The sequence below is a fragment of the Miscanthus floridulus genome, chromosome 3, assembly GCF_019320115.1.
Source record: "Miscanthus floridulus cultivar M001 chromosome 3, ASM1932011v1, whole genome shotgun sequence".
NCBI classification, from domain to species: Eukaryota; Viridiplantae; Streptophyta; class Magnoliopsida; order Poales; family Poaceae; genus Miscanthus; species Miscanthus floridulus.
The window spans coordinates 37,365,836-37,380,200 of record NC_089582.1 but is presented as its reverse complement, the minus strand read 5'-3'; the positions used below and the strand labels follow the sequence as shown (position 1 = coordinate 37,380,200).

General features: G+C 40.3%; 1 non-coding gene across 1 annotated transcript; it reads right to left on the bottom strand.

Annotated features, from left to right (window-relative positions):
* Positions 1-3,188: 3,188 nt before the first annotated feature.
* Positions 3,189-3,274, bottom strand: LOC136547804 (small nucleolar RNA SNOR75). Its single transcript, XR_010781756.1, has one exon. It is a non-coding gene; the product is annotated as a small nucleolar RNA SNOR75 (small nucleolar RNA).
* Between the last annotated feature and the right edge of the window lie 11,091 nt (positions 3,275-14,365).

Below are 14,365 nucleotides of genomic sequence, written 5' to 3'. Positions count from 1 at the left end.
CAATGGCGCAGCCAAGGCCTCGAGGGTCACTGGGTTGCATTTATCATCTACCCTCAGGATGGCAGGGCCTGCGTATTTGATTCGTTGACAGTGCCAAACTTAAAAGGGTACAAGGCCTTTGAAGATTGACTCAGAGTGTAAGTGACTGAACTGTCTTCGCATATGCGTTCTAATGCCCTGCCTAATACTAGTACATTTCGTATAGCGCTTATAAGGAGTACGTGAAGGATCCTGAATGCTATGATCGAAGAACAGAGAATTTTAAGGCTAAGCATAAGAACCGCATCAAAATCAAACGCAACTTTCCGGTAAGTATTTGAAAGGTTTAATTGTGCTTTCCATTCATATGCGTTCTAATGCCTGTGTTGTAATGCTTGTGTATCGATCATGCAGTGTGCCAAACAACTGGTAGGATCACAAACCTGTGGCTTCTATGCCTGTGAGTTCCTGAGGGCGTGCAAGTAGTACAGCAGCAGTTGGAGGGTGCTCAAGAATGGATTGAACTGGTGGAGAGACGTGCAGAGCACCCAACACTCCTTCAAGCAGACAAAGGCGGACATATGTAAGTTTGTCTTAGACAAATGTGTGCTTGAAGGGGGCATGTTCTTCAATGAGAATAGCCCGCTAGCGATTTTACCGGAGTACGAGAGGCTGAGGAAATGGCCCACGATGATGTGTCCGCAGGATTACTCCTTAGCGCATGTATAACGACTTTAATATGTAAATGTAATGAATCAACGATGACAAGAACGACTAAATGAATGTATATATATGTATATTATCTCATGTGTAATGCCCGCATACTTTTTAAGTTTAATCTGTGAAATCTGGATATGATTTGAATTTGAATTTATATGCCTACTGTATTTTTTTTTAATTCAAAAAATAATTTACCGAGGTGGGCAAATAATAAAGCCCGCCACGGCTAATGAACATAACCGCGGCGGGCCACAAAAGGTGTCCGCTGCGGTAAAATAATTTACCGCGGCGGGCGGTGTCACGTGCCCGCCGTGGTAAAAGTATATTTACCGCGGCGGGCATGTTACACCGCCCGCCGCGGTAAATCGGTTAACCGCGGCGGGCAAAGCCGACCGCCGCGGTTAAGCCACGATTTACCGTGGCCTCTTGGCCGCGGCGGACGGCTTTGCCTGCCACGGGAAACCGAAAACGCCCGCCTCCAGTAAAGTTTGTGTAGTAGTGGAACATGTTTCGGTTTAGTATTTCATATCATGTGCGAAGTTTTTGCTAAATTACATTATATTTCAAACAATAATAGCTGCCGAACAGAGCAAGATTTATGACTAAATAAATTACTCAAACTGAACTGCTTTATGCATCAATGGAAATCAGGACGACATTTGACTGCATCGATGAAAATAAGTAGCCGAAGCCGCGCCCTTCTTAGAGCGGGCCAGCTAGGGATCACTGAGAGAATGGCCGAAAGAAATGTTGACTGTGAAGCAAAATATGCACTCTCATCTCTTGCTCTGCAATTTGCAGACTCGATTGTACTTAAAGCTTGAATAGAGTACAGGGTTAGATCAAATTAGAGTACCCATAGCTGCCTAGATCGCTTTCTCCAATTATTTCATCCAGGTAGCAAAAGAAAAGGTCCTAGAGCAAGATGTCAGCTTGCAAGTTAGTGCACATGTAAAGAACTGCATATACATGCTAGATGGTTGAGTTTAACAGAGATTTGTAGTATTTTGAAAGAGGGGTGCTATGTTGTAAACAAATATCTTGAAAATTTGTAAAGTGACTGGGTTTTACATATTCTGTAATGACCAATGCATTTAAAATAAGACTACAGCAAGTACATCTGAGTATCTGACATAGATCAACACAGAGCGAGTGAAAAAAAAGAGAAACTTGGAGGTCAATTGCAGCATCCATGGAGTACGCAAAGCCAATGTAACCATGTTAGCAACATTCTTAGGAAAAATAACCATGTTAATGACTTGTTAACTGTATGGAAACAAAAAGATCCATGTACTTCATTTCATGGCCAGTCAGCCAACTGACATCCATGGAGTAGACAAAGCCAATGTAAGGTGTAAATTAGTTTTGTAATTGATCTACCAATTGCCATTCCCTGTCAGATTAGACTAAATAGTCTTTGACTCTTTGTCGTCTAAGTTTAGAAAAAAATCCTTCTATTTTGATGTTGTTGCTATAATCGGCAGAAAGCTTATGGCTTGCAAGACGTGCCTGAATATTATTCTTTTTTTAATTACCAATGACACATCAGTATACAAGATTCATCTATCTAAATATATTAGACATTATTTTTTTAATTCTTTAACTCCAATTAAAACATTGTGCCAGCAAGTGTGCTTGCTATTGATCTAGTGCTTCTGTCAACACACATGCAACTGAGTGTGCCTGTAAGTGTGCTTGCTATTGATCTAGTGCTACTGTCAACTAAACCTGGTTGACCCAATTGAGTTAGGTTTGGCTGTTCGAGCTCACCAGAGTGGATGTATGGACGCCGGGGATGGGGCTCGCCGTGGATGTAGCCGCTGGAGGAGGACCTCCCTGGCCGTCATCAGACTTCATTCCAGCATATGTGTTCAATGTGCTAGCCTTCTCAGAGCCAAACTTATATCCCTATGTGACCACAAAGTGAATGAAGTTACAGAATAGACTGAGAACACGGCTGGGAGGTAATTTAAATTTAGCGATGGTCAAAGTTAACTTCAAATAAAATAGGTTAAAAAAATCACATCTGTAACGAAAGAAATTAGGACATGAATGACAACAAATTGAACTCATATTCATTTTTTTAGATCTAAAACGCAAATATGCCTCTAACTGGACACAAGGAACTCATACACAAGAAACACACACGAGCACAAGTGGTTTTGGTGGCTGGAATGACTTTGCCTTTTCTGTTCTCTTCTACTTAGTCAAACATGAGCTATAAATCAGGCTATGATAGGCTCCTAACTAATGTAGAATATTACCCAATTATATATAATCAGCCTGTTTCTCCTATTACTCCATGCTGAAATTTAACTAAAGTAAATGCTATGAACCTAGACATTAGCATGCACCTAGACACCGGATTATTTCCAACAACATCTTTAATACCTAGCCCCCCTTGTCTGAATAGTATAGAATCCTTAATAGGTTCCTTGTAATGAGATAAAAACAATCAAACACTAGAACACTAGAGCAACATTGTTGCATTCCCTCAGACAAATGCCTTGATTGTCCTCATGGTATAATGGAATGCATTAAATCGGATTCATCACCTGTTTGCTCATCACATAGAACACCACATATTCTAATTCTTCACATAGGGTTAAGATTTGATGTTAGGCCCCATCTGAATCTAAAGGTCATTCAATTAATGTACTTAGTATAAAGGATATAACCTTAGACAGCAAACAATGGAAACACAACTCCGATCTTCGAGTGAAGGCTCCAATTCCATATGGACAACTGACTGGTTGATCATAAGCCTAATTTCTCCAAACTCTAGCAAGTACATGTCGTACTCAACAAATATATCATGGGGTTCATGAGGCTCAAAACACTGACACTGGTTTAACTGCGATTAGCTTTTAATGAGTCATCTTTTAGCAATTGGGTGGCAACAAGTTTATTCACAAGCCCATATAAACACGTGATCAGGTAAACATGAATAATGAATAGCATAAACAGTAATCATTAGTGAGCATCTTTATCATCAATATCATCAGTGTTCATCATCTATTCCATAAGGGTTCCAAGGCCGCTCGTGACCGTGAGCACTACTGTTATAATAGTTTTACACTCTACAGAGGTTGTACACTTTCACTATGAGTCGTGATTTACCCTTTCGCCCGAGGTGATCAGCCTCTTGACCCACTACCAAGGAAGGTCGGTAGGGTTCACTTTGAAGCCTTTCGAAGGTTCATCTAACAAGTGAGGGCCACTAGGTTTCTGTGCCCTATGAATGTAGGGCTCCCCTTCCGACAGGCACAATGATGCGCACTATATCCAACCCGAAACACACCCCTCTTGTGCCATAAAGGTAACCTCTAACAAGCTAGAAAAGGTCCTTGTACTGAGCTAAAGCCAGAGCCATGTAGCCCTCACAGCTATACTATAAGTCCCGGATGATCACTTACAGATAAGTCCTTAGGGAGAGGAATCTAGAGCACCATCAAAACAGCCCAATGCTCTAGCCCCTGGTTCCATGTTGCTAAAAAAACATCTTTTAGTGTTTATTGCATATACCATTAGTCAAGTTACAAGATCATGGTCTTTAATTGAGCACTAGCATCATACTACCCAATGCATATCCCATAGGAGACAAGGTATAAGTTCAATTCTAAGGAATCCATCTCAAGGTGACACATGCAACATGAATTAAATGTATTAAAGTTGATAGGAAACAAGGATACTCATATGCTATACTTGCCTTAAACTCTGATCTTCTTCTGGTCCAAACCTTCCAAGAACTGCTTCTTGATTCACCACGTATAGCTCACCGATTGGACATGATCATAGAACACCACACAAGCATCCATGCAATCATACATGAAGCAAACAATAGGACTAAATTAGAATAGTACACTAAACATAGTAAACAACAAGTAAAAAGGTTTTAAATATGTTCTACACGTTACTACGAACACACAAACGTGAAAAACACTCTAATCAGAGCTACGGTTTGAAAGAAACGGCTACCGAGAGATCTACTCATAAGAGAAAATATAAACCTATAAGCTTCATGTGTTTTAACTATAAAAAAACTTATATAAATAAAATTAAGTCAAATTTAGTTTTGAATTATAAAACTAAAGTAAAACAAATCATATCTTATTTATAAAATCTAGTTGCATAATATTTATTCAAATTAGAGTTTAAACCATGAAATTCCAGAAATAGTGACATGATAAACATTGTTACTAAGGCCTAGATTTTGTTGTAATGAATCTAACCAGAGCTAAAACATAGAAGATATGAATTAAACAAGATTTCCTTTAATAAAAGAATAGATTAAATCTAACCACAAATTTTATAAGTTGAAAGCATATCTAACAATACTTGAATAGGTCAAATCAGAGCTAAAACGTAGAAGATTTGAATTAAACAAGATTTCCTTTAATAAAAGAATAGATTAAATCTAACCTCAAATTTTATAAGTTGAAAACATATCTAACAGTAGTATGAACATGTATACTATGGAATTACAAACCTAACGCAAGTTGAATGGGTCAAATCGGAGTTAAAACGGAGAAGATATGGCCTAATTGAAGATAGTGGCAAAACTGTAAATAGATGAAAACATATTTTGGATCTAACAAAGGGAATCTACGCTTTCAGAATAGGCAAACGTATTTTGAAAATACACATTGGACCGTGGGTTTAGACATAGAAAATTATAGCGGCTCTTTAACAAAATTACAGGGACGGCAGGTTCTATACTAGAAAAGGGCAGGGGCTCTTTAGCAAAACGACCGACCGAACCAGTACGGTGCAATCTCGACCGTTGGATCGAGTTCTAACAGCGCAGACTAGAAAGGAGGGGAGAGAGACGTCGGCGGCTGAAACGGTGCCAGGCGCGGCGGCTAGCCATGGTCGGCGGCGAGAAGCTCGCCGGAGTGCTCAGTTTGGGCCCTAGAGGCCATGGTTATATGAACCAAGAACATGGGAAGGAAGAGAAGAAGACGATGAACTCACCCCGGTTGTTTGCAGCGGCATGGAGCGGATGGAAGCAGCGCATGGCTCGGCGGCTTGAACTTGGTGGTGGCGGCTAGGGTTTGCGGTGTGGCGACTCGGGTAGAGGCGATGCGGCTTACTCTGGAGCTTGGTAGGGTGGCGGTGTCGAGGCGGCAGCGGACTCTCGGCCGAAGAGAGTCTGGGAAGAAGACGATTTGAGGTAAGGGAAGGCGCTGACATGTGGACCTAGCTTGTCAGCGACATAAGAGAGACAAAAGAGGGCGACGTCCGTGCGCTGCTAGGCCACGGGGCGCACTAGGCTGAGAGAGAGGGAAGGGGGCCATGCAGGGAGCAGGGAGCGAAGCTGGGCTGTAGGAAGAGAGAAAAAGCCGATAGGCCAAATGCCGAGAAAGGAGAGGGGAAGAAAAAGAAATTCCTTTTTAATTTCTTAAACACATTTTCAAACCAAATTCAATTCAAATTTAAATCCTTTTGAAATTTTAATCAAACCCAAGCATCACAAAAATAAATATGCATCAGCATGAATGCACCAACATGTTTCTAAACCTTATGATGAATTTTAGTTTAAAGAAAAATATTATTTCCCTATTTTTTAACGAGCAAAAAAATTCAAAATTAAACCTTTTAAACCCTATTTCAAAAAGAGAAAATTTTAGGGTGTTACAGTTCTACCCCCTTAAGATGAATCTCATCCTCAAGATTCGAAAGATTGTAATCGAAGAGATATGGATACTCTGCCTTTGAAAACTTCACTTCCTCGAGTAATCCAATCCTAGAACTTGTGGGATATGGGCCACCATGCTTCCGCTGCGTCACTTTGATAACCTTACTCAAAGTAACTTGCTTAACTAATTACAAGATTTTGACAAGTACTCTGAACAATTCTTTTGCAACTGCAATCACTAGGCCACCTTTCCTTTTTAGTCCATACTATCAAATCTCTTTCTTCATATGTTCCCCTTCCAATGGAGCCTTTTCACTTTCTTGGTCCAAAGTAGGTTCCATTACCAACTTTAAAACTTTAATGACTATAGATGCTCAGGTTAAGTTGCTCAACTCTCAAACACAATTCTAAGTCCACGTAGAACCAACTATAGATGTCTCATATCTCCTTCCCAAGGTGTTTGATCCTCTACATTGCCATCTAAAAACTCACAGTCCACTTTACTATCCTCACATGACACACCTTCTAATAGGTCATTCTCATATTCCTTAGGTGCAGGTTAAATACCCTCATACTCAATTCTTTCTCCTGACGATGTTATTAGAAGCACTGATGTTGGGCACACTTAAGCACTCCTTTACCAGCAGATACCCAACCCTTTCCAAGAATAACATCAATGTCCATTAACTCCAAAACTATAAGGTTTGCCTCGAAGTTCTTCCCTTTTATGTTAAGACTAACTTTTAGGCATATGCGGTTTGCCTTCCTTTCTCCTCCTAGAGAGCTAACTATTAGGGGTTTCCTCATCGGAAGCATTGTTATCTTATGTTCTTCCACATATTCCCTAGAGATGAATGAATGTGATGCACTGGGGTCAAACAACACCATAGCAGTGTCTGAGCTTACTGCAATCAAACCATAAACGACCTCCCTAACTCCATGAGTGGTAATCAGATCCACATTGTTCAACCTGCCTTGAATGTAGTTTTGCTTTAACTTATTGTCTTGCACCTGCTCCTTATGGACATTCTGTTCTAGCTCCTACTGATGTTGACTCTGGCTTTGATTACTCCCAGCAAACTTCTCAAGACAACCATTCTTATAGGGTTCAATCTCACCACAATCATAACCTTCCTTACTAGTAGAAATATTTGTCGTTATCAAGGTGATAGTGGGAGATGAAAGACATGGTTCTTGAGAGCTAAATTGTTGCACTTCATCATAGGGTTGCTGATACTGATCCTGATCTGTATTCCCAAACAGATTCATAGGGCGTGACTAATATTCTGCTTGTGTATAGAGATGAGTATTTCTTAACTGGCATTGAAGGTCACGCTTTCTCTTCTTTCCTTCCATCTCTCAACTCTTGTTCTCATTTACAATTGCTCTGTTCACCAACATCTACTAGTCGGCACACAGCACAGTCATCAGCTGTAGTTGCAAACCATCATTCAGTCCTTTCAAAAAGTATTTCTGTTTCTTAGCATCAGTATCCACTTCTTCTAAGCATGGTGCGACAACTGAGTGAACATGTCATGATACTCACAGACAGTCATAGATCCTTGCTTGAGAGCCTAGAACTCTTCTTGCTTAAGTTCTACCACACCTGTGGGAATGTGATATGACCTAAGGCTCTTGCTAAACTCTTTCTAGGTGAACCAACATTGTTGGGACGTCCATACTGGTAAGACTCCGACCAATCTTGTGCTATGCCCTAGAGTTGGCCGGACGCAAAAACACCTTCTCATGGTCATCTCACTGAGCTATGTCCAATTGTTGCTCCACAGCTCTAAGCCAGTCATCAGCTTCTAGTGGTTCGCTTGTATGAGAGAATGTCGGTGGGTGTCCCTTCATAAATTCACCACACTTGTCAATAGGTGGCGCTTGATGCGGGTTGTTCAACACATTTTGAGCAATAGCTTGTAATAATTGAGTCTGCGCCATCAAAGCTTGCTTTATAGATGGAGAATTGGATGGCGGTGGATTAGAATTGGCAGGATTCCTTCCAACACCTTGTGAAGCACTTCTCCTAGTAGCAACCATCTGTGTTTCAACTTGTATAAATTAGGACTCAGTCAGTCGTAGCATTCTTAAATGTAGCTTCAAGAGATGGCAAGATAGGATTGATAGTATGAGAGACAAGACAAGACCCCACCACAGAGATAATCGACGCTTCCAAATAAATAATTAGAACATATGAAACTTCATCTTGCAACTTCTTCTACTTGGCTACCCCCTTAAGAAAAGATCAACTAGGGGACACAAGAAGGGTAGCTTGCACCTTCTTCTAGATGAGCTAACTAGTATCAAGACGTTTTGACATCCCAATGATACTCCCGTGTATGGGCAAGAATAAGAAATCTGGAACTCGTCGTGAGCAGAAAAACAGCAGTGCAGTAAAACAGCTGTAACTCTCATTCTATTAATCTAATGAAGTTGTAGCTTATACCATTGTAAAGTTTATAAAATCCTCCACAAATTACTTATAGAACACTTTTCCAAAATCCACAGTTAAAGTAGCCAAAAATAGTGCACAGTAGAAACTGCCCTAGGTTTCAGACAGCACAGGTGCATCGTCTTGTGATGTTCATAACTCCGTAACCATAATAGCTATCAGGGTGATTCTTATGGTCAGAGAAAGATATTGAAGTCTACTTTTGTGCAGCATTTTCTCATGATTTCTGATTGTCCAAAATTATAGATTTAAACCAAAGAGTGCAGGCTGCTCCGAAAAGACAGGATAGAGGAAATAGGAGATAACCAAAACCTGACTATTTATTTCATTAATCCTTATATCTTAGGCCTATAAACTAAATTAAATTATGGGATCACCCAATAAGATCATTGCAGTCATTTCAAATATGCAAAACAATTATAAGCATAATGACAATTCAACAAAGCTATAAAGGTGCACAACTCAATCATTGACTTAACTTGCGATACTATCGCCCTCATTGTACTAGGGATAACAATCCTAAGACTCATCTTTTAGCAATTGGGTGGCAACAAGTTTATTCACAAGCCCATATAAACACATGATCAGGTGAACATGAATAATGAATAGCATAAACAGTAATCATTAGTGTTCATCATCTATTTTGTAAGGGTTCCAAGGCCGCTCATGACCATGAGCATGGCTGTTATAACAGTGTTCATCATCCAACCCAAAACACAGCCCTCTTGTGCATAAAAGTAACCTCTAACAAGCTAGAAAATGTCCTTGTACTGAGCTAAAGCCAGAGCCATGTTGCCCTCGCAGCTGTACTGTAAATCCCGAATGATCACTTACAAATAAGTCCTTAGGGAGAGGAATCTAGAGCACCATAAAAACAACCCAATGCTCTAGCCCCTGGTTCCATGTTGCTAAAAACATCTTTTATTGTTTATTGCATATACCATTAGTCAAGCTACAAGATCATGGTCTTTAATTGAGCACTAGCATCATACTACCTAATGCATATCCCATAGGAGACAAGGTATAAGTTCAATTCTAAGGAATCCCTATCAAGGTGACACATGCAACAAGAATTAAATGTATTAAAGTTGATAGGAAACAAAGATAATCCCATGCTACACTTGCCTTAAATCTGATCTTCTAGTCCAAACCTTCCAAGAACTGCTTCTTGATTCACCACTTATAGCTCACTGATTGGACATGATCATAGAACACCACACAAGCATCCATGCAATAATACATGAAGCAAACAATAGGACTAAATTAGAACAGTACACCAAACATAGTAAACAAGTAAAAAAGTTTTAAAGATGTTCTACACGTTACTACGAACACACAAACGTGAAAAGCACTCTAATCAGAGCTATGGTTTGAAAGAAATGGCTTCCGAGAGATCCACTCGTAAGAGAAAATATAAACCTATAAGCTTTATGTGTTTTAACTATAAAACACATTTGCAAGGGCAAGATAAGTTTCAAAAAGATGCTTACATGTTGTACCTTTTAGCTTTACAATTGGTATCTTTTATTCTTACAAGTGGTATCTTTTAGCATCATATAACCTTGCCCTTTTGCATTGCATCCTAGCAAGTAAATAGTTTTTAAATTCCAAAATTTTTATTATTTGCTTGTTTTGGTCGTGTTGCCATCAATCACCAAAAAGGGGGAGATTGTAAGGAAAATGGACCCTAGGCCCATTTATTTTGGATTTTGGTGTTTGATGACCAACACAACCAAATTGGACTAATAAATTTGTAAGTGATTATTTTGTAGTCCAATAGGGTGCAAGAAATGGCTTGGACGAAGGTGACATGATGATCCAATAATCAACACCATAAGTAAGACCCTAGAAGCACAAGAGAATACCTAAGATATCAAGCAAAGTCCAAGCACGAAGATAGGAACCAAGACGGACGTAAGATCATGAATAAACAAGCTCACAGAAGTGACCGGACGGTGGAAGGTGATCGACCGGATGGTGGAAGGTGATCGACCGGACGCTACGATCAGTGACTCGGCTATAGCAAGCGTCAGCAGCAGCGACCAGATGCTGAATAGTAAAGTGACCGAATGCACCGATGGTAATGTTCATCATCCCGACAACACATTCAGTATTGACCGGACGCTGGTGGCAAATCGACCGGATGCAGGACTGTAGCATCCGATCGAGTACAGAGAGGTCCAGAGCGGCGAAATTGTGATCGGACGCATCCGGTGGCATGTGACCGGACACCATCAGCGTTCGATCAGTTGATCGCGAGCTCTAACGGTTGGGACAATCGGAATTGTCCGGTCAGTAGCAGAAAAGCAGGTTTCACCCCCAACGGTTACTTTCTCAGTGGAGTTTATAAATAGACCCCCAACTGGCCATTTGAGGTGAGTAGAGCTGAGGAAACATACCAAGGGTGTTGATACACAATTTTAGTGATCTCCACTTGCATAGTGCTTAGTAATTCATTAGGTGATTAGCGTAGGTGCTTTTGTGAAGTGCTTAGGTTGATTAGACCACCGCTATGTGCTTGCTCTAGGTTTAGGCCTAGTGTTTAGTGAGGTTTGCATACCTCTTACCACTCGGTACTTGCGCGCACCATTGTTGTACATCGGATGAGCTTGTAATCTTACGAGATCACACCAACCACGTTTATGGTGTGGCCGCCATCGTGTACTGGAGGGAACAAGGCCCACGGCGGTTTGGCCGGAAGCTTGATGGTGAAGAGGCTTGTCGGAAGGCACGCCGGAGGCCCACTTGCGCATGGGGAAGGCCCGTGGCTATCCACGGAGTTACCTGACCGAGAGCTTGGCCCTTGCGAGGGATTCCTTGCGAGGGGCTCCAACAAGGACTAGAGGGATAGTTTATCTTTTTGCATAGGTTTTGCTAAGGATAGAAAAAGAGGTCATAGTTTAGAGTCAGAATTTTAAGTTGCCTAATTCACCCCGCTCTTAGGCGTCACGGTTCCCTTTCACGCCCTTCTGGACGTAGTCGAGGTTCAGCATCCGGAGGTTATAGGGCGTCAGGTGAATGGTCCTCAGCACCGACGACGGGACCAGTGGTGGATCGGCGTGAACCATACTACACGACAGGAGATGTAGTGCCATTCGATACAAATGGAGGGCAAAAGTGTCCTTTCATGTGTTAAATACAAGGAGAGAGATTAAAAAATAGAGGAAATATAGAAAATGCATAGAAATCAAGTGTCACATGTTTTGAGTCCTATTTTTGTGAAGTCGACGTTACACATGGCAAAAGTGCAAAGCACGATGTTTGGAGTCCCAAATATCCAAATTTCTCATGATGATGATTGGAAAGGCTAGAACCACTACTACGTAGAAGATCTCTTGAGGTAGCTAGTTTGTCTGCCGGTGGCTAGAATGGGCAGGGATGGGCATTCGATCGTCGGTTTGGTTTCTCGGTCATCGAAGCAATTCAGTTCCCAAAAAATGAGAACCGATCGGTTCTAAACTTCTTTAAAGAACCGAGCATTTCAGTTTTTTGTTATTTCGATTCAATCCCAGTTTTAACCAATATAACCGTTTTTTCAGCAAAGGTCAAGACAACAACAAAATGTCCATGTTCCAAAACAAAATTTGGAACTACCTCTATTTTAGATAATTATAATTATAAACTAAACATAGTCTTACAAAATACAAACAAGTGAAGTAAAATTCATGTATTTTGATTCTTTCAATTAATTCAGTTATCTGAGAATAGGAACTGGAATTTCTTTGGTTATTTCGGTTCCTCGATATTTGGAACCGATTTTTTGGTTCTAATTTTTTTATTTCGGTTAATTATGCCCACCCCTAATAATGGGGTTTTAGAAGCGGCAGGTGCCGACTATCCAATCACCTACGAGGGATCAAACTTAAGACCGCTGGGCTCATGTGTTGCTTCCTTACCACTGCGTCTTACACTGAATTATGACCAAATAGATGATACAGTGCTTTTGTATTGAATTTACTAAATACTATAATAAATATTTTAGACCGTAAATGAATTCCAATGGAAAAAGTTTGAACTAAAAAATTGTAGATCTTTTTAGAGTACTACAACTTTTGGTCAATTGATTTTTTTTTAAAAAATGAGCTTCAAAATCTGAAAATTTTAATATATAATTTATAGGAACACAGTTATGGTGACTAGTGAACCTGCTGAGCATGCCCAATGGCGATTAGTGAGAGCGATGACCACCAAAAGGTAGGGCAACACTGAAATTATGGTAAATCGACTAGGTACAATTATGTGTAACTACTTTACAAACACACGCTTGATAAAAGGGTGCTCGCCGCTGAGGCCAATGGTTGGATGGGAACACGGTCACACATCGTGCACCCTGACCGGCACGTCAGCAGACAATGCGCATATTGACCAACCAAAACATGGTGTTTTCTGTACAAATAGATGTTCTCTTCTGTTTTAGGATTGATCTAAGTCAAACTATTGTAAGAATGCATGATCAATTTTTTAAGAAATATCAATAAGTATAACACTAAAATTAGTACTATTAGATTCGGCAGAGAATATATATTCAGAGTATATCAATCTGGTAACATAATTGTTGATATTTTTCTCCATATAAATTTAGTCAAACTTAAAATCGTTTGACTTAGAACGGTCCTATCCTAGAACATCAAGCTTTTTAGGATGTCCAGAGTAGATCAAATTTAACAAAACTAGATAGAGAGTATAGAGTATCTACGTTCGTATTGTTAGAACATAAATATAAATAGAAAAGCATGCAAATCAATATAAGGGCCTATTTGAAACACATGAATTTCACAGGAAAACACAGAAACGCGAACTTTTCTCCATGTTTGAAATAGACCCTAAGTAATTTTATTATTTGTAGATATTAAAGATAAACCTCTAATTCTTGTGCTTCTTATTAAGATTATAGCTCGGGCCGAGCATGAGTTGATGCCTAGTGATTATAACGTGATTCTTTTTTTTTTATGAAATTGGAGGGGCTCGAAGCCCCTACAGGTATTTTATTCAAAACAGATCAGAACAGTACAATACAAAACAATAGATATTAATGATTCAATCGGCGTGTTTGCTGGTTGGTTTCTGGACTGGTTTGGGCTGGCTGGTGCTGGTTTGTTGTGAGAGAAAAATACTATTGGCTAATTGAATAAGTCTAACTGAAACCAACAAGCAAACAGGGTGAATAGGAGGAACTTCCTGGTGGTGCTCTTCGTGGCCTGTATGCAATGTTTCTTGACTTCTTGCCATGTGCTCACGAGCACAAGGGGTCTGGATGAGCGACCCAGTGGATCAATGCCCCAAGCCTTCATCCACGTAACTTTCGGCATGTTTGCTTGTTGGTTTCAGCCATAACTTATCAGCCAACCAACAGTATTTTTCTCTCACAATAAAGCAGTACCAGCCGGGCTTATTAGCCCAGAAACTAACCAGCGAACAAGCTCTTTGACTGAGAGCCTGCGAACATATATCCAATGAAGTCTCAGTGCGCTGCCCCTTCATCCACACGGCGAAATCGACGGTTACTGCTGCTTCAGCCGTCATTTGTCTGCGCTTTCACCATCCACATAATTTGACCGGCATTTGCTTCACCG